Source organism: Echinops telfairi, unplaced genomic scaffold (genome assembly GCF_000313985.2).
Source record: "Echinops telfairi isolate 266 unplaced genomic scaffold, ASM31398v2 ScPeMD7_9;HRSCAF=40, whole genome shotgun sequence".
Lineage (NCBI taxonomy): Eukaryota > Metazoa > Chordata > Mammalia > Afrosoricida > Tenrecidae > Echinops > Echinops telfairi.
In genome coordinates this window covers 40,793,305-40,818,889 of record NW_022103906.1, presented here as the reverse complement: position 1 = coordinate 40,818,889, position 25,585 = coordinate 40,793,305, and the positions used below count along the sequence as shown (strand labels likewise).

At 40.4% G+C, this 25,585-nt stretch overlaps 1 pseudogene; it reads left to right on the top strand.

The window, feature by feature from the left end:
* The first annotated feature begins 212 nt into the window (after positions 1–212).
* On the top strand, positions 213–12,130 carry LOC101638716 (annotated as a pseudogene).
* Positions 12,131–25,585: the final 13,455 nt, after the last annotated feature.

Below are 25,585 nucleotides of genomic sequence, written 5' to 3'. Positions count from 1 at the left end.
GGACTGACAGAATAACAAAAGAATCTACCATAAAATATAGACAAAACACGCCTTAGAAGAGTGGGTGATGAGACGATCTTCCAGGTACTTTGCAACTGTCAGGGGACAATCTGTGGAAAGTGACATCATGCTTGTGAGACTAGAGGGTCGATTAGCCTCGAGCCAACAATGACTCTGCTGGATATATACCCTAAAGAAGCAAGAGACATAACATGACTGGGCATATGCTCTTCCTTGTTCATCACAGCACAGTTCCCAACAAGAAGAAGCCGGACACGTCTCAAGTGCTCATCAGTAGAAGAATGGATAGACACACTCTGGGACCGACACACAGTGGACAACTAGGCATCCCTAAAAATGGTGGCAAAATACTTCATGACGTAGAAGGACCTGGAGACCATTATGCTGAGAGAAGTTAGTCAATAACAAAATGACAAATAATGTTAGGTACCACAACTGTAAGGCAGTTATTAGGTCATATATTTTCTTTTCTAATCAGGTCTCCCAAGCAATGAGGCAGTATGCCTGTCTAATGCTCACGATCCAAAATATCACCCCTTTATATTTACATCATAGTAAATACTTCAACAAAGGAGACTGCACCTCAGCTGAGGTCAGTTTCTCAAGTTGGAGGGATAAGGAGAAAACTAATAAGTTCCTATCATACAACATTGTTTTATAGTCACCTCAAATCAAGAGACACTCCTATCAGAATACTCAGTGAACCCTAATGGAAAGTCAAGCCCTGACGGGTCATGCATGTCATTGAGAATGAGGTTATTCCTCTGTTGGTGGGTAATAAAGGAGGTGTACTTGCCATTGGGAAACATGCTTAACATTACTTACCTTGACCCCTAAGGGGAGAATACACCCAAGATTATCTTCGTAACGACATTTTAGACAATGTTCCTATCCAGCCCTTGTTGACCCAGGCCGTGTTCCATACATAGACAACAAAGACTTTAGACTCTGGACTTTCAGAGGTGCAACATTCATCACAGGCCACACCAGAAGGCTCTGAGGTGGAAATCCCACTAAAGAAACTGAACTTTAGCTTGACTCATCCGTCGCCGATTTAAGGAACTAAAATACTCCATTGAACTTAAGGCTGAATGCCCTAGTGTGAGAAGAACCAGAGGACTGCTGTCCCAGGGAGGTAGATTTGGAGGCCGTTGGTCTTTGGTTCACATCTCTTGCTTTCAGGTTGCCTAATGGATGGTGGCTCAAGACTACCTTATACTGGCAATTTCCATACTCTCTTTGCGCTTTTATTATCTATCTTAGTCTAGCCACCTTGGCTCTGCCTTTGTGGATGAGTGTTACCGACAGTTTTTCCCTATCTCCAGACCACGCTGTTTTCAGAAATAGTGCCAGGTCTCTTGAGTTTCTTTATCTGTACAGGTCAACAATCCATGTATTTTGGTCTAAAAAACTGTCCTATACATGTATGATTCCTCTTCTAAAGAGTATCTGAAATTCTTTAACATCAGCTAAATTAATGACACTATCACAGGATTACCATACGACCAAAAAGGATAATTTTAATGTTCCCCAATAAAAGGATAATCTCTAAAGTGGTCCAGGGACATATATAAACGATTGATACATGAATGGATTTTTATCTCACACTTAACCATAGACCTAATGGACCATAGAACATCTAGCTCTTATCAAGTTGCCATTCACAATGCCTGCCCTCATAAAGAAATCACTGAAGAGAGGGTGCTATAGCAGTGTGGTGAAGACATCAGATGGTGCCTGGCCACAGAAAGAATAGAATCTGGAGTCTTAAAGTTTTGTCTTAAAACAACAAGTAACCATCTTAGTGAAGTGACAACTGGGACCACGTGGAAGAAGCACACCAGCCTAGGAAACCCATGGACTGTAAAATTTTTTTAAAAAATTCAAGACCAAAGGTGGGAACAGTATTAGAGCTTAAATTCTGAGCACCCAATTTGAAGAAAGCCAAACTCCCTTTGCACAGTCCCCACGTGGATTAAGCCTTTGGCGAATCCCTACTGACCATGTCCCAGGGATAAGAATAACCTTGCTATCACACAGAGTACATTGGAGATGTAGTTAGACCAATGCAGATGTAGTTAGGTTAAAAATTAACATTTTATCATTTGTTCTCCCTTTTAGCCCATTTTAAATATGCTCTCAGCTTTGTATTTTCTGTGATCTTTTCAACGGAAGTTTTTCTATATTTTATTTTGTTATTTGGGGGCTTTCATTTTTATTATTTTATTTTATTTTGCTTTTGTTTTTATATGATTTTCTCTATAGAAACCCAGGGTATGTAAATCTATAGAGGCAGTAACTGGATTCATAGATTCTTGGGGTTATCAGAGTGGGGGGAGGGGGAAGAGCCAATAATAAGGTGAAGAAGAAAATATTCTAAAACTGATTGTAGTGACAAGTGCATGGCTCTTTTTAATATGGTTAAACTCTAGCTAGGTTGTCAGCCAATAATACTGTTCAGTTAATTATGGATAGAAAGTTAGATGATATAGATCAATGGGCATACTGTAGTCCACAAAGACAATGTTCTACATCCTACTCTGGTGAACAAAGACTGGGGTCTGAAAGCTTATGAGTGGCTATCTAAGGTGCAACTAATGGCCTAGCCCCATCCATAGCAGAGTGAAGAAAATCAAAGACACATGGGAGCAATTAGTCCAATGGGCTTACGGACAGCACAAACCATCAGCCCCCAGGCACCTGAGTCCAGTAGAACTAGATGGTTCCCAGTTCCCCCCACCAACTACTCTGAGAAGGGAACTCATTCAAATTTCCTGGATAGAGTGGAAGAAAAATATGGATCCAAAGTCAAAATCATAGACAAGACCAGGTTTAGTGATTGGATAGAGAGTGGTGGGACCCCTGAGCCTGTGGCCCATATTCATCGTTCAGGTCTGGAACTGAACACACTCCATTGGTTCAGTTTCCAACCAAACAACTGGTAAGTCGATATGAGGAACATTAACACTAGGGAAGTGCCCACTCCTAAGAATAATAAACTATTTGAGATTCAGCAGACAGCATTTGTCCAAGGGTGACGTTGGAAGGAGAGGAACGGAAATGAGAAGCACAGAAAGAACTGGGATAAACGTTACACTGTGGACATTGCAGGCAATGACATGAAACAGTGTACACGAATTGTTGAATGGAAAGCTGATGTTCTCTGTAAACCTTCAACCAATTCACAATAAAAAGTTTTTGTTGTCTTCTTTTAGAGGGAGGCAAGTGATGATTAGGCTGTAAAGAATTTGTGTTTTGAACTAAGGAATTTACACATTTTTATGAAAAATATGTAGTCAATTCCTGTAAGTATGGAAGTATATAATCAATTTATGATATAAAAAGAATACTTTGGTGGCAATACCATGAAGCAAAGGAAAAGAGAGGTTTTATTTACTAATAACAATTCTTCTCAACACTTTAAAATGACTCGTGCCAAACTAGTTTGAGAGTATTTTAGGCTGTATTTTTACGAAAACTAGCAGAGTCAGCACTTATTCCCCAAACCGAGTGGCAGAAGAGACACTAAATTTTATTCATTAGATTTCCCTGCCCAGATATTTTTATGCTTTAGAATAAAAATCATCTGAATTGCATTAATTTCCTTAATAAAATAAATGCTGAAATTGATTGAGAGTTATGGTCATTCTCTGCCAAACTATGTCAGCTTCCTATACTAATACAATATTTCTGAAAAGTTTCTTAGGAATTTTGTGTGCCAAGTACTATTCTCGACCTGCCCTTAGAAATTAGCTGGAGACAAATTGGTTAGACTAATATTAGGAAATGTATGACCTCATTTTTGCCATTGTATAGTGAGGGTAGATGTAGTCATATAGTAACTGTCTAGATTACATATTTGTCTTTTTTGCATTGTTGTTAATTTAATAAATCTCAGAGAATATTCCTTGGCATGAATTTTTCCAATAGACTAGATATTGATCAACTGAAGGGTATAATTGGCATATCTCCCATTGGAGAGATAGTAGCTTTCCAGGTGTCATTTGATAACCCTTGAATGATTAATGAAATCTTCTTCTGACAAGTTGAGTTATACTTTATTGAGAGTATGTAGTATTGTTAAAGGGATGTGACTTTGGCATCAGATATTCCTAAATTTAAATACACATTTTGTTACTGAGATGAGTGAATTATTTAATGTGACCTTGGTAGCCACAATCCTTTTGTGATGTATTGTAATGCTAGCTTCTCGGCCTGTGTGTGTAATCCAATTATGGAGTGATAGCTCTGTTACAGGACGAAAGTGGATTGTATTCTTAGTAGAGGGTGTGACACAGGTCGCCGCTTTTTATTTCCTTGGGAAAAGATGTCATGCTTGGTAAAGTAGAGGGGTAGCCAAAAAGAAGAAGACCCTCCAACAGCTGTCATGATAAAGCGGCTGCAACAATGGGCTCAAACACAAGAACAATTGTGAGGATGGTGCAGGTCCAGGCAGTGTTTCCCCGCATGAGTGGGTCACTACACGTGGGAACTGACTCGATGACATCTAACAACAGTGAACAGCTGGAGAACAAAAACCACATAAGCCATCTTGGAAGGAGGAACATAGAGCAAGTCCCAGAACCAACAAGGAAGAGGGGCCGTCAATGGCACACATTCTAGATCTGTCTGAAGTGGTGGAGGCCGGAACCAGGGGCACCAGGCCTGTGGCACAGAGGCCATAGGACAGAGGACGGAAGCTAGACCAAGACCAGACAACAAGGCGATGGATGACCGTGAGAGCTCAAAATCAACCTGTGCAGCTCCCACGTGGACTAAGGCACCATTGAATCCCCTCTCATCTTTGGCCAGAGATTTGAATAGTCTTGCCCTAGACAGAGTGCATTCAAAAGTTATCACCACCACCATCACCCTAGGGAGGAACGGTCTCTAGTAAAGTGTCTGTATGTGTCCAAAATGAGATCATGGTACTAGGGGTTTCATAGTCGTGATTGCCTCAGAGAGACCTCTAGACGATTACGATTATTCTAAACCCCTCTGCCATACATAATACACATATCCCAATTGTAGCCCCAGTCCTGCTCTGGAGTCCCAACGGTAACTATGTTATATTGATCTGCTGCCAATCATGGCTATATGACAGTTTTCTCTGACCTCCCGTGATCTTTTTAAAGCTTTGTGTCGCAGCAAATCCTTGGACACCATTATGACCTTGTCCTAATGGTCTACCTCATCTAGATGATGTCTCTGAAGTTGTAATGCCATTATCCCACTGAAGACTTAATCAAAGTTCTCTTTTAAAAAGAAGAAGAAGATATTTGGATCTGGAACGGAACTTCTCCTATAGTGGAATAATCAATCATTCAAGATTGAAAAGGCAGCATTTACCCAACAATAAAATCCAGTGGCTTAGGAAAGAAGGAAAATGGGAAACAGGAAACCCAGGGAGGAAGTTAGATGAGCGATGGTACATTGAGAGGACCGGAATTTGTAAGTTGGGACAAAGTATGTATGAATTGTTGAATGTAAAACTGATGATCTGCTCTGTAAACCTTAACCTGGTTAATAATAAAATGTTTTGGGTTTTTTTTAAGAATGACCTAGGGCCAATAGTGGCATAAACATAGAAGGTAATTGTGAAAAAATGTTGTTATTGTTGTTCAGTGCCATCGAGTAGGTTCTACCCATAACAAAAGGAAGCACTTCCCAGGCCTGTGTCACCCTCACCATTGTTCCTGTGCTTCAGCCCATTGATGCAGTCTCTGTGTTAACCCATTCCATGGGAAGCCTGCCTCTTTTCACTGCCCCTTTACTTTACCAAACAAGATGTCCTGGTCTCTCCTGACAACATGGCCAATGTATGTGAGATGAAGCCTTGCCATTTTTGTCTCTGGAGCACTCTGGCTGTACTTCTTCCAAGACAGATTGGTTGATCCTTTTAGCAGCCCCTTGTACTTTCAATATTCTTCTCCAGCCCCACGACTCAAATACAAACATTCTTCTTTTGTCTTCCTTATTCAATGTCCAACTTCCATATGCCTATGAGGCGATGGAAAAAATACTATGACTTGGCTCAGGCGCATCTTCATCCTCAAAGTAACATACTTGCTTTTCAATGTTCTAAACAATAAAACATTAATTATTTCCTTAATCCAACTCATCTTTTGATCTCTTAATTACTGCTTCCATGAGCATTGATTGTGGATCTCTAAGCAAGATGAGATCATTGACAACTTCAACCTTTTCTCCCTGGTTTTTTTTTTTGGTTTTTCAAAATTCATTTTATTAGGGGCTCATAGAAGTCCTATCACAATCCATGCATACATCAATTGTGTAAAGCACATTTGTACATTCATTGCCCTCATCATACTCAAAATATCCGCTCTCCACCCACGACCCTGGCATCAGCTCCTCATTTTCCCCTCCTTCCCCACTCCCTCCTCCCTCATGAACCTTGATAATTTACAAATTATTATTTCATCATATCTTGCACTGTCCAACGTCTCCTTTCACCCACTTTTCTGTTGTCCATCCCCCAGGGAGAAGGTCGCATATAGATCCTTATAATCCGTTCTCCCTTTCCAACCCACTCTCCCTCTACCCTCCCAGTATCGCCACTCACAACACTGGCCCTGTGTTTCTAGTTCCTATCTGTACCAGTGCCCATCCTCTGGTCTAGCCAGATTTGCAAGGTAGAAATGAGATCATGATAGTGGGCGGGGGAGTGGGGGGGAAGCATTTAGGAACTAGAGGAAAGTTGTATGTTTCATCGTTGCTACATCACACCCTGACTGGCTTGTCTCCTCCCGGCAACCCTTCTGTAAGGGTATGTCCAGTGGCCTGCAAATGGGTTTTGGGTCTCCACTCCATATGCCACCCCCTCATTCACAGTGATAGGATTTTTTGTTATGATGCCTGATATCTGATCCCTTTGAAACCTTGTGATCGCACACGCTAGTGTGCTTCATCCATGTGGGTTTTGTTGCTTCTGAGCTAAATGGCCACTTGTTTACCTTTAAGCCTTTAAGACCCCAGACACTATATCTTTTGATAGCCAGGCACCATCACCTTTCTTCACCGCATTTGCTTATGCACCCGCTTTGTCTTCAGCAGTTGTCTAGGGAAGGTGAGCATCATAGAATGCCAATTCAATAGAAGAAAGTATTCTTGCATTGAGGGAGTACTTGAGTGGAGGCTCAATGTCCTTCTGCTACCTTAATAGTAAACCTATAAATATAGGCACATAGATCTATTTCCCCATCCTCATATATATATGTATTTGCGTATGTACATGTCTTTATCTAGATCTCTATAAATGCCCTTTGCCTCCCAGCTCTTTCCTCTATTTCTTTTGACTTTCCTACTGTCCCACTATCATGCTCAGTCCCCACCAGGATCTCAGCAATTCCTCTTGGTTACATTACCCTTGATCATGCCCTACCAGGCCTCTCCCACACCCTCCTCACCATCGATTTGTATCACTTGTTGTTCCCTTGTCCCTGGGTTTGTTAACACCACTACCTTTCCCCCTACCTCTCCCTCTCCCATGTCCCCCCTGAACTGTTGGTCCCGATGTTTTCTCCTCCAGATTGTTCATCCAGCCTGTCTTATTTAGACCACCTGTGGAGATAATAACATGCACAAAAACAAGACAGAGCAAAACCAAGCAACAATATACAACAAAGCAACAACAACAACAAACCAATGACAAAGAAACAAAGCAAAGCCCAACAAGAAAGAAAAGCTTGTAGTTAGTTCAAGGACTGTTTGTTGTCCTTTAGGAGTGTTTTCCAGTCCAGTCTTTTGGGGCACCATGCCCTGACCCCAAAGTACACCTTCAGCATTCCCTGGGGGCCTCGACACTCCATTTTCTTGCTGTTCTGTTGCACCCCCTTGCTCTTCTGTTGCATGCCTCAGTGTGGCGGGATCAGATCGGGTGCAATTCCCACACTGTGTCTCCGGCGTTGTCCCCTGTAGGGCTATGGGTCAGTGAGGGATGTCATGTCTCATAGTGGAGCCGGCCATGTGGTCTGGCTGCTCTGAGTGGAAACATCGTCCTCAAGGCCTGGAGGGCCAGGATGTGCTCCACTCTCTCCTCTTCCCCCTTCATCTGTTCCTGTGTGCTGCGATCAGATATGTCCCTCTCCCAGAGCTGCAGATTCAGTGCCGTCCTTTGAAATAAATTCTTCGGTGGGGGAGGAGCAGGTGTCCATGTAGTTGGGATTGGGGTGGGCCCCTCAGACCTCTCCACTGGTTCCCTACTCCATTTATTATAATGTTACATATTGGTCCAGTTGTGAGGATTCAGGTCTCCTTTGCATTGAATCATATTCCATATTGAAGACTGCAATTCTCAGTCTTCATCAGCAAGTGCTTTAAGTCCTCTTCAAGGAAGGCTGTGTCGTCTGCTTCCCAAATGTTGTGAATAAGATGTTCTTGAAGTCTGGTCCAGTGCCCTTTGTCCACTTCCTCAGATCATTTTCTCAGCCTATAGGTTACATACGTATGGTGAAAGAATATAACCTGAGGCACATCTTTCTGGATTTTAAATGACTCGTTCTACTCTTCTAGTCATTAGGTTTTCAATAACTGACCTTTTGGTGGCATCATAGAGTTTTCAGTGGCTACTTCCTCTGAAGTGGACAATCTATTCCTTCTTTGTAGTTTATTCTTACTCTGGAAGCTCTGCCCAAACCTGTTCACTTTGGGTGCCCCTGCTGGTATTTAAAATATGAGTGACATAGCTGTCGGTAGCACTGCACCCGAGCCATCACAGTATGACAAACTGACAATCAGAGAAGCTTGATTATATGAAGAATAATGTGGTCTGAGAATTAAAGGAAGGCCTATTCACAAACTGTTCACCAGCCATGTTATTTCCAATCACCTCATATGTGTGGAAGTTGGACAGTGACTGAGGAAGACCCAAACCTGTCTGATACCCTCGTTTCACATTCTCTTTTAACTCAGGACTGCGTTTCTGGCATGTCCCCATCCATGTGCTCCCACACACCTTTTTAATAGTCTTCAAAAATTTGTTTTGCACGTGATATTTATGATACTGTTCAATAATTTTGGTATCATATTGAAAGACCTTTCTTTGAAATGGTCATGACTATGGACCTCTTCCAGTCAGTTAGCCAAGGAATTGTCTTCCACATCTCTTGGCACGGACTGCTGAGTGCTTCCAGTTAATCAACCATTTCTAGAAATATCTCAATTGCTGTTTCGTCAGTTTCTGTGGTTTTCTTTTTTACTTATGCTTTCAGTGCTCCTTGGCCTGTTTCCTTCAGTGCTATCACTTCTAGATCAGATGCTACCTTTTGAAATTGATCAATGTCAACCATTTTTTTGGTCCAGTAACTCTTTGTATTCCTTCCATCTACTTTTGATACTTTCTGAGTTATTCAACATATTCTCTCCCAGAATTATTCAATATTGCAAATTGAGGCTTGAAGTTCTTCTTTCAGCTGGAGAAATCTTGCTTTTTGGTTTTCTAAGTCTAGATATTTGTACATTCCTTGTAATTGTTTCTTCAGTTTTGTCTAGTCACCCTTCAACATCTTCTATTTGGCTCTTTTACTTCAACATTTTCATTATCATTAGCTAAAGTTTCTTCTAAAATCCATTCTGAGATTTCATTTATTGAATTTTAGAAAAAAATTAAAATAAAGTGTTTATTAAACAACCAGGAGTAAGATGTAAAAGGCAGGTATAATATGACACTGAATCTCAAGAAAGAAGGTTGGGTTCATAAAATGAGAGTGACTGCATTTGAAAGATACAATACTTTAATCAATTTAGATTGGCCCAATAATACGGGCTATGTTTTTGTGCCTCATGACTTAGCCCCAGTGGTATAATGGTATGTGTACATCATCAGCTCTCCAAGAGGGTAAAGAAAGCCCTGATGTGTTGCATTTGCCAAACTCTATGTTATAAATGCCAGATGACATCAAAAAGTTCGTGGAAATTTTTCATTATATTTTTACCTCCATTTTTCTCACGAGCTTTTTGAAGCACCCTTGTATACCTTTAAAGGCAGATCTCAGACTATCAACCTAACATTAGTGAACAACGTGCTGGGAGGAATATGTACCTACTTCACTCTTGTCAGAGAGTAGAAGTTGATTCCACATTGTCATTTGCCCTGCAGAAATTAACTTACACTGCTATCTGGACTATTACCTCTAATTCACTCTATTCTCCATAGTAAATTTTTTCCATCTTAGCAATAGACCCAATACAATAAAAAAAGTCAAGTCTAATACATTCAAATAATGTAATTTCTTCTCAAATATCCCATCTGTTCCTCACAATCCTCCCCAAAGAAGAGAGTCTGATTCTGCTCCATGCCAATTGGCATTAAAGAATACTACTGAGCCGCTGAGTAAAATCATTACTCATTGTCCAGATGTATTGTAATTCATTCAGCTCCCAATCTTCTTTAACTATTTGGCCTGTCCAACTTTCATCAAAAAAATTAGTTTAAATTGTCAAACCAGATTCACTGACTTAGGGCTCAAATCCCGAATTTGTTGGATTCTGATGCAGTTGGTCACCGTTCCTGGATTCATTCCGCTTGAATCATTCATATTTGCATCTTTATTCTGCTGAAAAAGTTCCACATTATTCATTTCCCTCCTACTATAGAATTTGATACACAACATTTCTGTCTCCTCAAAGTAGTATCAACCTTAATATAGTGGATGTACTAAAGTTGGAATAAAGGTTTCAGAACCTTGATTTTTTGGTATGGTATGACTCACATTGAGCAGAAATACTTGCAAATATCAATTAATAATGAATCATGAAACACAAAATTCTATGAATTTAGAAAAATTGGAAGTTGTTAAAAATTAAATGGAGCAATAACTTTACTATAGGTGAGCTGAAGTAAACTGACAAACATATGCTACTGTCTTCATCATGTAAAAGAGTGTTCATGAAGTGTAAAACTGCCAGTGATGAGATAATATCCATATCTCTATGCCTACACAAAAGACCAGCTATCATGACTAAATTCAAATTTATGCACCTACTAATAAGGTCAAAGATAGAGAAAATGAAGGTTTTCCCAAGAATTGAATTGATCAAACGTGCAATCAGGTAGGGTGTTGTTGGCACTGCAGTGAGAGGCAGGCTGCCTTCGACCAGGTAACATTTCATTTGCTGCATTTCCAGTTGCCAGCACCAGCTCCCCCACAAAGATTTTACCAAAACCTTAGGACCAATAAATGTGAATGTTGGACCCAAATGATTATAAGCACACCACAGAGATTAACCAGTTCAGGAAGTGTTTGATCAGGAGTCCATATACCCTTGCACCAGCCGTGGTTACTCAGACACACATAACAGAGGCTACTGGCTGGGTCATTCGAAAATGAGCTAGAGAAGTTATAGACTCTGATTTTTCAGAAAGTAAACGAAGCGAAAAAGCAGATAAAAATGGAAAGGGATTGAGACATTTTTCAATGAAAGTGTGTGAGAAAGTTCAGCAGAAAGGAACAACATCATATAAGGAAGTAGCAGATGAGCTGGTATCAGAGTTCACCAATTGGCTGCTGATTCGCAGGCTTGTGATCAGAAGAATATTAGGTGAAGAGTTTATGATGCTTTAAATGTGTTAATGGCAATGAACATAATTTCGAAGGAAAAAAGAAATCAAGTGGATTGGCCTGCTTACCAACTCTGCTCAGGAATGCCCAAACCTAGAGTTGGAGAAGCAGAGGCAGAGAGAAAGGATAAAGCAGCAACAGGCTCAGCTGCAAGCACTTCTCCCGCAGCTGACAGTGTTCAAAAACCTGGTGCAGAGGAACTGGCAACACGAACAGCAGACCCAGGGCCCTCCGGCTCTGAACTCTACCATTCAGCTGTGATTTTTCGTCATCGATACAAGCAGGAAACCCATAAAGACTGCAGCATCTCCAGCAACAAATTCAAATCCCTTTTTAATTTTGACAGCACCTTTGAGATCCATGATGATACAGAAATCTCGAAGTGAATGGGAATGCCCTTTGCTCTGGAGTCAGGCACGTGCACCCTGGAAGACCTGAAACTTGCTAAATCACTCTAGCCCAAGGCCTTAGAAGGTTTCATCACAGATACCGCCACAGGACCCTCTTGGTTAAAAATCAGAGACTATTGAATGCTGCCCAGTCCATTTCTAATTTAGAGCTGACCACTGGTGCCCACCTGCCCCAGGCAAGTGTAAACCAAAGGCTGTGCTTGGATGCTGAAGTGGCCTGAGCAGCTGGACAGTTCTTTCTCCAAACAGTCACCAGCCCAGCAATGCAGCCTCCCACTGCTCTGAGTCCCGAGGTGAGACCCCGAGGATGAGGGTGAGGATGACCCCTCCTCCCCAGAATAAAGACAGGAGCACCCGCCCTTTGTTATTTGGAAGGGGGAAAAAAAGATGCATTGACAATTTACTGATGTTTGAAATATAAAAATTGTAAACAAAGACGAAGGGTCAATAGCTGGGCAAAACAGCCTTGGTGAAAGAAAGAACACTGGGATTGCACAATAGAATTTCACAGAACCAATATTTATTTGTGGTACATACATTTTTGAACATCAAAAATAGTGAAGGCACATGGGACCCTAGCTATATCAAACATACAAGAAGTTAGTTGACTGCATCTATGGGAACAGAGAATGGAGAAGCCTAATATCGTCTGTCGGAACAAGACTACGGGCCCAAAACTGAACAATCAATTACTCCTGTAGACGTTCAAGTTGAAACTGAAGAAAGTTAAAACAAGTTCATGAGAGCCAACGAGTGATTTTGAGTGCATCCACCTGATTTTAAAGATTATCTCAAGAATATAAGCACACCAGCCTGTGCGATCATGAAGTGTCGAAGGGATCAGGTATAAGGCATCATCGGAACAAAAAAATCTTACCATAGTGAATGATAAGGGGAGTGGGGAGTGGAGACCCAAAGCCCATTAGTAGTAGCCCAATGGAGATCTCCTAGCAGAGGGGTCTCGGGGAGGAGACGAGCCAGTCAGGGTGCGATGTAGCAAGAATGAAAAATACAACTTTCCTCTAGTTCCTAAATGCTTCCTCCGCCCCCCACTATCATGATCCGAATTCTACCTTGCAATTCTGGTTTGACCAGAAGATGTACACTGGTACAGATAAGAACTGGAAACACAGGGAATCCAGGGTGGATGATCCCTTCAGGACCAGTGGTGTGAGTGGCGATACAGGGAGGGTAGAGGGAGAGTGGGTTGGAAAGAGGGAACCGATTACAAGGAACGATATGTGACCTCCTCCCTGGGGGACGGACAACAGAAAAGTGGGTGAAGGGAGATGTCGGGCAGGGCAAGATATGACAAAATAATAATTTATAAATTGTCAAGGGCTCATGAGGGAGGGGGGAGAGGGGAGGGCGGGGGAAAAATGAGGAGCTGATGCCAGGGGCTTGAGTGGAGAGGAAATGTTTAGAGAATGATGAGGGCAATGAATGTACAAATGTGCTTTACACAATTGATGTATGTATGGATTGTGATAAGAGTCGTATGAGCCCCTAATAAAATGATTTTTAAAAAGAATATATTTGACTCATTAAAAGTTAATTACCAAGAAACAGATGAGTTGTGGTATGACATCAAAGACAGTATACATGAAGAAATCAAAAAGTCATTTAAAAGAGAGGAGGGAAAAAAAGATCACTTGATCCAAGCCGTGGGATTTTCAATCCCCTCTAATACAAGCACACTGGACAATGAATAAGGAATACAGAAGGGGACGTGATGCCTTTAAATTATGGAATTGGTTCATTTGGACATGGTATCAGGAGGGGTCGGTCCTTGGAGAAAGAGATCGTATTTGGTACAGCAGAGAGTCATCAAACGAGAAGAAGATCTGAGTGAGAGGCACTGTCGTATCAACTAGAATGGTGGACTCAAACATAAACCCATTGCGGGCAGGCGGAAGGGCCAGGCAGCATTTTGTTCTGTTGTCAACAGGGCCACTGTGAGTTGTCACTGGCTCAAGGGCACCGGACAGCTACTGTGCTGTCTGGTAACAGAGCCTTGTGTTCATTTCCTGAGAGGAGAGCAGGACACTGAGCCGAGGTAGCCAGAATACAGTAACTATTTTTGCTGGGACTGATTCATATTTCTAAGGAGAGTCCAACTATCTCTCACTTTAGTTGTGAAAATACCCAGGGTAACTCTTAGGTTCAACAAAATAGTGAATCCCACTATCTCTTCACTGCTTATCTATGGTACTACAGTGGACTGATTTGGCCTTCTTAAACCCGATTTCCTTATCTTTTCCTTGTTCAAGGATCCAAAGACATCTCCATAGGTAGCATCTGCTTATAAAGAAAACCAATCAGTTGGTGCAATATAGATCAGTTGCTAACTAAAATATTACAGGTTCAAATCCATCCAGACATGCATTCGAAGGAAGGACTGCCAATCTACTTCTGAAAACGGAGTCACTGAAAGTCCTATGGGGCAGAGTTCAAATGCAACCCACTTAACAGCCACTGGCAGTGGAAAAGGAACACGTCTAAATAGGGACTTGACCAACTTCTAGTTTGATTGATCCCGTGACAGTGTGTTCTTTCATAAGCTACCTTGTGTTTTCCATTTGGTGTGATGGACTAATTGCCTTTCATCACTATGGAGCTGACATTCCTTTTTCATCTGGATGGCAGTCTTTTCGTTTAGACATCAGCTATTTTATTGATTCTTTTAAGGTAAAGTGTATTTTCCCCCCTCTGTACTTTTAAAGTTTTATCTTTATCATTGTTTTACTAACTGCATTATGATGAACCTATTTGTGGCTTTCATAGAATTTGTCTTATTTATGGCTCTGGTATTTCCTGACTCTATGACCTGATTTCTTCAGTTTTGGGACTGCCATTATCTCATATTCTCAGCTGTTATCTTTACAAACACTTCTGGTGTCCCATTCTCCATCCCACCCCCACCATACATGATTCAAATTACTCTTAAGTATGATTGTTATTATCCCACATATCTCTTTTGCACTTTAAATTTTTCCATGTTTTTTGTTCCTCTGTGTATATTTTCTTCTGATTTTTCTGCCATTTACCATCCTGGCTGTTAATAGCAAGGTCAGAAGTTTGAAACCACCAGATGCTCCTTGGGTGAAAGACAGGGCTTTCTACTCCCATAAAGAGTCACAGTCATGGGAACTCACAGGAGCACTTCTTCCCTGTCCTATAGGGTCGCTATGAGTCAGTATCCACTCGATGGCAGTAAATTGGGTTTGGGTTTAGGTATTAATCCTATGATCTTACCCTTTGAGGAATCAGGAATAGGAGGAAGAAATGAAATCTGTGGCTAATTGCCAACATAAACAACTTCAACTGACTCCTTTATTATAAGACCAGAAAAACTTGATGGTGCCAGATGATAATTGCTGAGCATTTTGATCAGAGTCTATGAAAATATCAGGATCAAAAGGGGGAGAAATGCAGAACAGAATTTAACTTTTTTTTTTTTTAACATTTTATTAGGGGCTCATACAACTGTTATCCCAATTCATACACACATCAATTGTGTAAAGCGCATTTGTACATCGTTTCTCAGAATTTAACATTTTAATAGATTCTAGACTTTCTGGAGCCCTGAAAGTTAAATGAACCCTGAAACCATTAATCTTTAATCCTTAAACTGAAAATATCCCTTGAAGTCCTCTTCCCAGAGCCCTGGTGGTTTAGTGAGTATGAGCTGGGCTGTGATCCACACGCTCCCCAACATCTCCATGGGAGAAAGCCTGGGTATTCTACTCCCATGAAGAGTTACAGTCTCAGAAACCCACAGGGGGTTGCTGTGAGTTGGTATCGACTCAATGACAGTGAGTTGGTTGGTTAGAAGTCTTCTTAAAACCAAGCAATAGTTTAGCTTAACTAGTAAAGACTGTCTGCCTTGAGCGATATGCTGCTTTGAGATCTACCTATATAGGATCATATTGTCAACAGCAACTTGAAAAATAAGATAGGAATCATAGAGGACAGTGAGTTTACATTAATGGGAGAACAACATCTCAGAAAGGGAAGCTGAGAAACATATACAATTAAATGAAAATTATCATTGTCACTGAAATATAAATGTAGAAGCTTGAAATATAAATGTCTATTTTTGCTGTATTTATTGAAGGACTGACTCTTTCATCCAAAGTAAAGTTTGAGGGATCAGTTAAGGGGTACTGATGATGCTTTTGTCCTGCATAACTGAAAAAAGTGAGTTTTAATTTATGATTATGGGAAAGAACACATGAGAAGCAGACTTGGCAAGAGAACATCAGGAATAAATTTTTAGATGGTTGTCAGAAAAGTCAAGAAAGTGGTGGGCATTCTGGTATAAGAATCTGAAGTTCAGAAAATAGGTATAGTCTGAAGATAAAATTTTAAAATCAAGAGCATATGAAGGCATTTAAAACCAATAGATTTAGATGAGGTCACCAAAAGCATGAGTGTAGAAAGAAGACATCCAGGAAATACACGTAAGTCTGGAGAAACACCAATGTTTAGGTAGAAATCAAGGTGATGAGAAGAAACGAGGGAAGAAGAGCAAGAAGCCAGTAAAAAGATGGACGTAAACAAACCCGAGGGAGCAGGATGAACTGGATCCAAATGGAGAAGCTATCCTAAGGAGAAGACAGCAGTTTTGTGTCACATGCTACTAACTGATCAAAGACCATAACTACAATTGACCAGGATGTCATTGAGGCTACTTACAAGAGCCTTGTCAGTGGAGGGTTGGGAATAAAAGTCTGCAATGAGTTGAAAGCAAAATGGGATAGTTTTGTTCTTTTTAAAAAGTAGATCAGGAAATTAATTCTTGCTATCTAGTCGGAGTTTCCAGAAAAGCAATTCATCTAAAATTGAACTGATTTCCTGGAACAAATTAACGTGATTCATGTGTTCTTAAATCACTGATTTTTTTTTTTAATGCATAGTGTTTTCTTCGGGCTATGTTGGTGGCAGAAGCCAGTTTAATTTTGTCCTCGATACAGTTGATGATGAGACGCACAATGTAAAAATATTTTTATGTTCTCCGCACACCAGACACGGTCATCTGGGACCTTTCAGCAATCACGTATAGTGATCAAAAGATAAAGAAGTTTACACAACATTTACATGTTTGTCTCACGAGGGTTTGAAGTGATTTTTTTTCTTTTTTAATTCTAAACAGGCAACATTTCCATGGCCTAGCCCAGCCAAATTTTGAACACATCCTTGCAATGAGAATAGCACACCTTGTGAAAATATGTGCACACGCACCAACACTTTCTAGAGACCACTTTCCAAGTTACAAGGTCCAGCCTAAGAAGGATTCAGAGCTCAAGACCACACAAGGGAACTCTTGTAAACTCTGAAAAGAGAGGAATCTACATGACCCTTAACAACTCCCATAGATGCAACACAGTCTTCCCCTACTCCTCTAGACACAGTGTGTTTCCTTACAACACTGAACTGGGTGTGGTATGTGCATTGCTCCTCCTCTTTGCATATCACTCTCGAAATCTCAGAGGACTATACACTAAGATACATTCTTAGAGTAGCCCCAGCTTAAATCCTTCGAAATACCTCATTCGGTATTTTGAATGCCGAAATCCAGAGACTTCACAAGAATACCCTATTCAGAGTTCAAGTGTATTCTGGAGACCAGTGTGGGGAACTGCATCCACTCCTAATAGCAAAGATCCTATTTAAAGTGATCATTCTTCATCACCACAACATATAATATGGTGAGATATTTAAGATATGCTAATTTCTAGAAGAAACACCCCCAAAATCCCAGTAACTGAAAGGGTTTTATTGCTTACATAAATACCAAGTCACATAATTTTAATCTAACATCCAAAACAATGGGAAAACATTGTATTATTGTGCTCAAGAAGAAGAAATTGGTTGCTGAGCCAGTCTTTGACATAGACTCCCTTCTAGATACCAAATTTTCAGGTTACTCATTTTCATGCGTATAAGTAGAATCACCCCCTCACCAAGGAAGGCAACCCACAGCTACATCCAGCCATTACTTCTGTTCAAAGTTTGGGATTTTTAGATGGAGTTTGGAGTTCAGTTGGGTGCGTTTGAAGCTTGAAATGATCAGGACTACGTTGGTTAGTTGGTTGGTTGCTTTTAGTTTATGGATTATTTGGAAATAAAGTTTATTCCAAAACTTCTTAGGTTCTGATCAATTTACTTCTAGCAGTTATTGGTGCCAGAAACCACATTCAAAATATCTTCCAACATGTAATTCTCAAATATATTGTATTTTTCAGTTTCCTTGTCACCATCCAATATCCCAATTTAATAACAGCTACCTTCAGGCTATCATGTTTGAATGAGAAGATGTTACCCTTAAATTGATATTATCCAAAAACCACTTTATTCATCTGAAAGATTTATTAGTAGGTTAGTGCTTAGGAAAAAAAAACCCTCCAAGGGGAGAGTATTGTTTGTTTCTTTTATTATTTTTGTCAACCTTTTGCTGTGACTTGGGTGAAAGTTTACAGAACAAGTTTGTTTTCCTTCCAACAATTCGTACACATTTTGATTCATGACAATAATTAGAATCTCCACAATGTAATAGCACTCCTCTCATTTCCTCTTGGGTTTCCCATTCCTTTTTTTCCTTCTTCCTTTCCCTTCCTGTATCTGAGTTTTGTCCTTCAGCACTTGCTGGCTTTTTGATCTATGTGGTTGGTTGTTCTAAAGCATGTATACCACCCTGGTGTTATTGTTCACCTTCTTGATCTATCTCTCATTTGGCTGAAAGTTGAACCATGGGGGTGAGTTCAGTTTAAGCCTTGAAGGGTGTCTATGGACCTTAATTTCAGGAGTTCCACCAGTCTCTATCAGATCAGGAAGCTTGGTCTTTTGCATGATGTTGAGTTTTGTTCTGACCACGTTGTTCTCTCACTCTGTTCAGTACTTTGCCTTTTATTGAGTCCTTTCAGAGCAGGCAGGAAGAGGAGCTGGGACCATTTAGCTCTCCCAGTCTCAGAGTCCTGGAAGCCGCGGTTCACCTGCTCGTCAGTCCTTGGTATTAATGGTTTCCATGTGTCTCTGTCTTCGGTGTTCTTTGCTCTTTTTGCTGTAAGTGAGAACAGATTAACAGCTGAACTTTAGATGGTTGCCACCAAGCTTTTGAGATCCCAGTCACTAGAGTGGTTTTTCTCTTTGTTTGTTTTTAATTAATTTCTCACTGTTTGTATTCCAGAGATAGCTGACTTTTCCAACTCTGCAAAATGTGAATTTGCAGGCTACGTCTTTTCTCCTGCATTTACAAGTACACAAACTAGAGGCAGTTCTTTCCTGAATTTTGTCTTGACCAAACACTACCAATAAGAACCACCCTAGGAAAGCTGAATTTTTCATTTCTTCTCCCGGAGCTCCATTTCAATGGAATGTGGTTTACCTTCCAGTATTCAAATATTCGCAGGCAAAAGTTTTACCAAGTGTTTTCTCCCAGCATAACCATATTATCATCTTTCCAGTTCTGCTTCTGCATTAGTGTCCTTGCGGGTCATTGCCAACGACTAAGCCAAGTCCACGTATTTCAGATTTTTCTCCTGAGAGCACTGCACTTCCACACACAAGCCTCTGTATTAAAACGAGCTAACTGCTATAATAAACAACCCCATGATCTCATTGGTTTAACGCAATCAAAACCCATTTCTAGTTTATAAAGTCCAATGATTTCATGGTTCACCTTAGCTGTTACCCTGAGAATTTTAAGTTTAGGAAACCAGTGCTTCTACCTTATGGCTCAGCTGTTCCACAAAATGATCCTGGACTGATCCAGCTAGCCAGCCTATGGGGCAAAGGGGAAGAGGAGTGTGACATGTTGGATTTTATGGCCGGGCCAGAAAGTTCTAAAAGTACCTTCTATACACATTCATTTAATGGAGCCACGTGGCCCCTGAGAATAAGGACAGCTAGAATATAAAGTCTTCCCAGGTGCCCAGGGAGAGTAAATAGAATTGGTGAGCACCAAGCCACCAGTAGAGGAAAGTCAACTAGAACCTATTATCCTAGTGTTGCCAAGCAAAGATTATGCCCATATTCCAAAACACACAAAAGAGACATATGGAAAACACAACCCCAAATATGAAATATATAAATATATTTGCCTAAAACACACTGGATATTTACTCCTTGCTAGGCATTCTTCCAAATGTTTCCTAATTATTGAGTAGTTGATGCTTGAGATGACACTATAAGGCAGTTGCTATTATTATACCCATCTTATAGTTGAGGAAACTGAGGCACACATGGATTCGTGAATATGCCCTTGTCACAACTAGTAAGTGGCAAGAACATCTATGGAGACGGAGAATATCTGTTTTGTAATATGGATGGAGATCCAACTCTTTGTAGTAACAAATCTTAGTGATAACAACAATCACATATAAACAGCAATCTAGCATTTAGGGAAGGTTTTCCACCCAACATTCACTCTTCTAAACTTTTTCAGTTGATTCTTTTGGTCTGGATAACACCTTCTTAGTGAGTCAAACCTTCCAATAAAAGTAGGGGCAGCAATGAAGACTGATTGCAAGATGTGAACCAGAAAGTAGTCCGTAGTTTTTGCTGACTAGTAGAGGGATGGGGCTGAAATCAGATGACTGTAGGTTAAAAAAAATTTAGGAGAAATGAAGAAGCAGAAACAAATAAATAATATAGAAATAAGGAAGCTCAATTATACCCTCCAAAAAAAATATTCAAGAGAAAACTTATTTTTGTTTTTTTTTAGTGTTTTAATTATTTTATTGGGGGCGCATACAACTCTTATCACAATCCATACATATGTCAGTTGTGTAAAGCACACTTATACATTTGTTGCCCTCATCATACTCAAAATATTTGCTTTCCACTTGGGCCCTTGGAATCAGCTACTCATTTTTCATTTTTTTGTCTCCCTCCCTGCTCCCCATTCCATCATGACCCTTGATAGTTTATAAATTATTATTATTTTGTCTTATCTTGCACTGCCCAACGTCTCCCTTCACCCACTTTTCTGTTGTCCATCCCCCAAGGAGGAGGTTATATGTAGATCCTTGTAATTGGTTCCCCCTTTTTACCCCCTCTTCCCTCCACCCTCCTGGTATCACCACTCTCACCACTGGTCCTGAGGGGTTCATCTGTCCTAGATTCCCTGTGTTCCCACTTCCTATCTGCACCAGAGTACATCCTCTGGTCTAACCAGGTTTTTAAGGTAGCATTGGGGTCATGATAGTGGGGGATTGCGGGGAGGAAGCATTAAAGAACTAGAGGAAAGTTGTGTGTTTCATCGATGCTACACTTCACCCTGACTGGCTTGTCTCCTCCCCACCACCCTTCTGTAAGGGATGTCCAGTTGTCTACAGATGGGCATTGGGTCTCCATCTCGCACTCCCCCTCATTCACGATGATACGATTTTTTGTTTTTTGTTCTTCATAACTGGTCCCTCAACCCCTCATGATCACACAGGCTGGTGTGCTTCTTCCATGTGGGCTTTGTTGCTTCTGAGCTAGATGGCCACTTCTTTACATTCAAGCCTTTAGGACCCCAGATGCTATATCTCTCGATAGCCGGGCATCATCAGCCTTCTTCACCACTCTTACTTATGCACACATTCGTCTTCAGCATTTATATCGGGAAGGTGTTTTTAAGTTTTTGATATTTGATTGTGCACTGGTTAAGTGCTTAGTTGCTAACTGCAAGGGAGATAGATGGTATGTCCCACCAGCCATCTGAGAAGGATGTGACATTCTGCTTCCACAAGCATGACAGCATGGGAAATCCTAAGGGGCAGTTCTGACTTTCCCTGTAGGGTTGTTATGAGTTGGAAACAAATTGATGGCAAAGGAAAAGGAACCACGGAAGTTATAGATAGGAAAACATCGGCAGTTTGTGTGCATACTTGAAAAACGAGACTTGAGGTGACTTGCATTGTCTCTTTGGGCATCACAATTGTATAAAGATAGAAATCATCGTCCCCAATATATACATTTGGGTGAGGAATAAAATAAATATAGCAGCACATTCAGCACACATGATAGCTAAGAGTATTGCTCAAAAAATAATCATCTTGTTTTGAAAATAATGATAGCAGCATATGTACAAATATGTTTGACACAATGGATATTGTATGGATTGTGATAAGAGCTATAAGAGCCCCCAATAAAAGTATTTAATAAAATAAAAATAATCATTTGATTTCTGCCATTTCTTTTAGTATAATATCACTACTTGCTCTATAGGGAGTCCTTAGTGGAGCTGTGCAAAAGCCCTAATGAATTGGGTTGCTAAGCCTAAGGCTGTCAATTCAAACCCGCCAGCTGCTCCATGGGAAAAAGATGAGGTTGGCTGCTCCCATAAAGGTATACGTATAGTCTAGGGCAGTGGGTTTGAGTTTGGAATTTTCTCTATAAAGTCCAAAGTAGCTGCAAACTATCAGGTTGCTATAAATCTTTTTTTTAAATAGGAACAATCGTGGTGCATATGGCTAACATTGGGCTGCTAATTCAAAGGTGGAGGGTTCAAGACCACCAGAAGATGTGTGGGAGAAAGGTGTGGCAGTCTACATCCATAAACATTATAACCTTGGGAGCCCTGTGGGGTAGTTATACTTGGCACTGGAGTCAGAATCTACTTACCACCAGTGTGCTGGGTTTGGGGTTTTGTTTTGTTTTTTGTAGTGGAGTGAGAGAGAGTTGGAGAACTTTCAAGTGAGTTGAGACGAGCTTGAGATATGCCAGTGGCCATATCCAAATATGAAATGGGAATAAATGTGATGATTCTTGAACATAAAGCCGAAAGAGGAAAAAGGCTGCATTCACCCTATGGAGGAAAACCTGTAAAGTATTGAGTTGCCTCTTGGAGAAAACTAACGGTCACTTTTATCTCAGACGATTGTATCTTTAAATGAACTTATAGCCAAAGTGTTGTAAGCACCCTTGATTGCCTTCCATAAGTGGCATTAGCAATGTAAATCAACAAGAACTGTGTGGGATTAACTGAACTATACAAATGGGAGTAAGAGTGAATATTATATTTTTATTTTTAAAAGCTAAAGTGCAATAATAGCTCCAGAGACCTATTGAATTAGTCAGAAAATGTCAAAAATAAAAATGTTCATTAGGACAGTTGGCATCTTAAAGAACTCTACAGTGTTGTCTCTTTTTTTGACATTTGAAAATCTTAAGTTTGCCTTTGCCAGTTCACTCTTGACTAATAGATTCCTTTGTTTTTTAAAAAAAATGAAAGTAGCATTTCTTTTGTAGAGTTCAAAGATCCTGCCCTCAGTGGCAGTAGGTATCATGTAAATAAGCTCTGTAATTCAAACAACGGTAAAAATCCAGGGGAATTATTCCTAAAAGGCCCTGGAGAGTCTCCTGTATCCCTGACAGTCACAAGCAGATGTCACTGTATCGCTCTCTGTAATCTCGACAGTAGCATGTATGTAAGAAAGGGAACTAGACCTGCAGGACAAACGTTCACTACATTTGAGAGGATGTGAGTTTTTGCATGAATTTCCTACACAAGCAACATCAATTTACATGCTTCTGACATATAGAAAACATGTGTGCATATATGTGTGCATAATGTGAGCTTAAGAATCTTTGGATCTTTGGATCTTAAAGTGCTGATTCCATTCTCATTCAACTCAGCATCCAGCTCTATCCAACTTTACTTATTAAGTCTTAGGTTAACCCCAGACATACACCTCTTTCATGGTCACCCTTGGTGGCATAGTGGTTTTGCGTTGGGCTGCTAACCACAAGGTCAGCAGTTCAAAACCACCAGCCACTCTGAGAAAGAAAGAAAAGGCTTTGTTCTCCCATAAACAGTTACTGTCTCAGACACACACACTGGAGCAGTTCTACCCTGTCCTACAGGGTCACTGTCACTCCACATTGACTCCATGGCAGTGACAGAAGTGATTGAAGAGAATTCCTGAGGAAAAGAATACTACTCTGGTTTCTGGCAGTCCAGGGTCACTGAGGGAACAAATAAATCATAGAATTACAGGTCACATTGAATATGTAGACTCTTCCACTACAGAAATAGTGCACTGATTTAAATGCACATTCAGTTTTAAAATACTCGTGTATATATAAATAAGCTGGCACTTTATATTTCTTCTGAGCTGGAGATGTTGTCTACTGTTGTAGACAGCCTATCAGTAGTTTTAGCTTATAAATTCCTTGACCTGTTTCATATGCAGTGACCTTCACCTAAATTGTATTCGTCCACTCCCACATCCACGTCCTACACAATTTGGCTTCACTTGGAGGTGTTGAAACTCAAATCTTCCATCCATATATTCCTGTCTCTGACCACAAAGTTCTGTCTTTCCAGTTCTTTATTTATTGCTCTACCTAATTGCGACTTCTGCATTTTTGGCCCATATCCCTTTTCCTAGAATCCTCCTACCTTCTTTTTTTTGGTTCATTTTGTATTTTATCTTGTCAACAATTTTCTTGGTATTATACTCAACTCTTTTCTTCATTATCTTTCACACCTCACTTAACACAAACTTTAAATAAATCTTCATGGGCACTTTTTCCATACTCATGCTGGGCTTCTGGGTTCTGTTGAAGACACTTACAAAATAATGCAGATATTGCTTCTCTAAATCCATGATAGACAAACCTAAACTAAATTCTTTTTTTTTTCTAAACTAAATTTTTCTGCTAGTCCACCCTATCTACCATTCACCATTGCAATTCTTTCTAATAGTTGTCATTCTCTTCAGGGAAAGACATGTACCTCATATTTCATGAACAAAATAGAACACTCTAAATAAGAACCCTAAACTTCCCATCTCCAAACATATGGTACTTGTACCTTCACCTGCCCCGTTATGAGTAACACAATTCCTTATATGTCCCTAGTGATTCCCTTCACTGTACTCACTGCATCTTCTGTGCATCCGTATCACCTGGAGAGTTTAATCAGAGGCAGAATTAATTCCAGGCCTCAGCCCAGAACATCAGAGTCAGAATCTCTAGAGTTTCATGAAAGAATTGTGTTTGGGTTTTTTCGCATGATGTTTATTCTCCCACAAGTTTACCAGAAACCTGTAAGATTCATTTTCCCTTTCACCTAGCTCTTCAAGATTTTCCATCTATCTGGAAACTTATCCAATTCTCTCTCATCAACTTTGTCTCCTCCCCACCCACTTAGAGTTCTATTTTTTCTCTTCAACTTCACAGACAAATTTCTTCAAATACTTGCTACACTTTATTCTACCCTTTCAAAGCTAGCATTCTCTTTTCAATGGACTGCCCCCCACTCCTAGCTTCTGAACCTTAAGTTCAAAGTCACTAATCACCTTGCAAAATTAAGGAGACATGTTCTATCCTTATCTTAATTAGCTTTTGGACCCAATGGACCAACTCAAATGCTCACTTCCTTGAGCTTCCCTGTTGTTGTTGTTGTTGTTGTTGCTGCTGCTGCTGCTGCTGTTGATGTTGTTGTTGTTAGGAGCCATCAAGTCGGCTCCAACCCCTAGTGATCCTGTGCACAACATAAGGAAACACTCCTCAGCCCTATACCATCCTCACAATGGTCCCTATGCGTGAGCCCATTGTTGCAACCACTATGTCAGCCCATCT